A 3,346-nucleotide genomic window follows, 5' to 3' on the forward strand; every position below is an offset into this window, starting at 1 on the left:
TTTCAAACAATTCTCTCTTTGGGAATTTATTTGACAATCCCACTTCTGACACCAATTGTAACGGATTTCTCTATAAATCGTCTACCTGTAACTCACTCTTCAGTTCGATTACTGGATTGTTAAATAAAAGTCCCAATTTAATGGCTACACACTTATCTTTATTTCTAATTCCAACAACTTAACACTTATTGCTCGTTATTCGAGCTTACAACTTCTTGCTTATCGCTTGATTGCTCTTATCACGACAACACTCTAACTAGAACTGTGTTTGCTGCACAATCCGGCAGCCCTTATATAGTAAATCTGTAACAAAACATTGCTTCTAGAACATTCTGGCAACTACGAATTCGCTAACTAGTTGCTTCTGGCAGTTTATCGTTGATTCGATTTTGTTCTATCATCCGTGTTCGTCACACTATGTTCGCACCGACACAAAATCGTGTTTTCATAGACAAACGCGGTTTTCACGCGAAAACTTGTGTTTTCATCCATACAAAATCTGTCAAACGAAAACACAGTTTTCGCTGAAAACCCCTTGAAAACTTACATTCCGCTCATTATAATCGGTGCCTGCTCTAGTTTAATCGATATTATTGGAAGACATATTTTGCCAGCCCTAAATGTCAGTTGCCAATTTGTTTACATTCCATTATTGGCCCAAGCGTACTCTACAAGAAACTGCTGATGGGTTCACCAATACTCTCACATTTGATATGTCAGTATTTTAAATTCAGAACTATCCACTGATTGGAGAAAGACGTACGCAGACCTATTGAGAGGAGGAGATGGCATCAAGTGAAAATTTATTTTTATATTTTCATATTTTATTATGTTTTTTGTTGCATTCCTTTTTATATTTAAGTATATTATTATAACTAATTTTGATTAAAAGTTTAAAATTTATTAAAGAAATAAAAATTATATTATCTACTGCACAAAAGAATTTTTCACTTCTGATAGCGTTTCAGTCATAACTGACAATTTTCAGCTATGGCGGATTTATGGTCAGCAATGACTCAGAAAAAAATAAAACAAACAAACAAAAAGAAACAAGCATCAAGAAAAGGATAGAAACTTTGTTTTGCGCGCTGACAAAATTTTTTCAGCTACGACTGTCATATTACCCATCAGATGACCGTCACTGTTCTTGTAGGGTACATAACAAATGTAAACAAATAGATGTGTGAACTGTCAATGAAAACTCATCGAAAACACACAATGTCGGTCAGAACGACTTTGGTTCCACAATTCACAAATTATGTTTTCAAGAGAATTTCAATTCGGTGCGAACATGGTATAACAATTTATTTGGTAAAAAATTTATTTATAAAATCGCAATGCCATGAGCGAGCATTTTGAAAGAAAAAATAACTATTATAATTTACATCACTAAATTGATAAATTAAGAAATATACGAGGGAAAAGGGTAAATTTGAAGGTTGTTAATATACATATATTTATTTATATGTTTAGGTTTTGAAACTGTAATGTTTCATCTTGACTATCTTTCTCATCCGTTGCTCTAGTGCGATTATGATTAGCAAGAGTTAAATCAAGCTTGTGTGTTTGATTCAGATGTTTAATCAAACTAGCTGAACTAGACATTAGACCCATTATATTCTTTTTTAAATAAATCCGCATAGCGTTCGGCGCCATTTTAATATATATTGAATTTTGATTGAAAAACTAACTTTTGGTTGAAAATATATAAATAATAAGTACCGGAAATAAATTCATATATCTTTGTATGACTTTCTATCACACGGTTGGTTATGATATTGTGACGAGCAAGGATGATAGAACAAAATCGACTCGATGATAAATTGCCAGAAGCAACTAAACAGCAAATTCGTAGTTACCAATATGTTCTAAAAGCGATATTTTGTTAAAGATCTTCTATATATGGGCTGCCGGATTATGCAGCAAACACAGTTCTAATTAGAGTATTGCCGAGTGTTGAGTTGTAAACACGAACATCGGGCAATAAGTGTAAAGTTGTTGGAATTAGAAATAAAGATAAGTGTATAGCCATTAAATTGGGACTTTTATTTAACAATCCAGTGATAGATATCAATGGTGAGTTACAAGGTAGACGATTTTTCGCGAAATTCGTTAGGTTAGGTTAGGTTAGGAGGTCGATCCCAGAAGGGATCCCACTTGGACAGCTTAAGACGCCAGTCCGTTGTGATACCTACGACTCCTATAGTCCGGATCAAAAGACCCTTACAAGTCGACAAGACGTCTTGTGCTGACTACAAACTTGTTAAGACGGCCAATATCCATTACGGATAGGTATTCAGGACCGCCAAACGTGTGATTGCCGAGATATTTCAATCGCAGCCTAGCGAATGCCGGACATTGGAGGAGAAAGTGCTGGGATGATTCCACCTCGCCCTCCTGCATACAACTTTGGCAACTGGCATCGGGTAGTACACCAAGCCGTACCGCATGAGTGCCCATTGGACAGTGTCCAGTGAGAACTCCTACAATAGCGGCTAGATGCACTTTGCTCAGGGCGAGAAGTTCCCCCGACCTCCTGCGATCCACTCTTGGCCAGAAGGATCTCGCGGTCGCACAGGACCTAGTCGTCGACCAACGTCTGCTGAGTGCACGCGAGGTCCATTGATCCAAAGTTAGAGCGCAGGACGCTAACGGAGATCCAACCCAAGCCCATTCCGATGTGAGCGAGGCAAAGGTGCCCCCCCTGGCTAGCTCATCGGCTTTGCAGTTTCCAGCGATTCCGCTGTGACCAGGCACCCAAACGAGCCTGATGTGGAAATAGCCAGACGCTACCTCTAAAGAGGACAGACACTCCTTGACTAGCTTTGATTGCACGGTACGCGCGCTCAAAGCTAGTATTGCTGCCCTACTATCAGAGTGAATGCTCACTTCTACAAACGAGGCTGCACTACGTAGCAGTACTTCTACCGCCGCCTTAATAGCAACCACTTCCGCCTGAAAAACACTTCAGTGATCCGGTAGCCTGAAGCTAAGACTGACGGAGAGCTCCTTACAGAAAACCCCTCCTCCAACCTTCCCTCCTAGCCTCGATCCATCCGTGAAAAAGCTCACCGCGCCTCTTCGCCAACGACTTCTTCCCACCCACATGTCCCTCGTTGGGATATGAGCGGAGAAGGAACCGCCTCGAGTGGCTACAGTGACGCAGTGATCTATATTTTCCGGGATGCCGCTGAAGGAGGAAAGAATTTCGGAGTGCCCTTGTTCGGACCTCTTCAAAAGCCCAGCTTCCCTGAGCCTTAGAGCACACTTCGCGGCAATGCACCTACCGGCAATGTCCACAGGTGCTATGTTTAAAATAGCATTAAGAGCTAGTGTCGGTGTGGTC

This window comes from Bactrocera oleae, chromosome 5, assembly GCF_042242935.1.
Source record: "Bactrocera oleae isolate idBacOlea1 chromosome 5, idBacOlea1, whole genome shotgun sequence".
Lineage (NCBI taxonomy): Eukaryota > Metazoa > Arthropoda > Insecta > Diptera > Tephritidae > Bactrocera > Bactrocera oleae.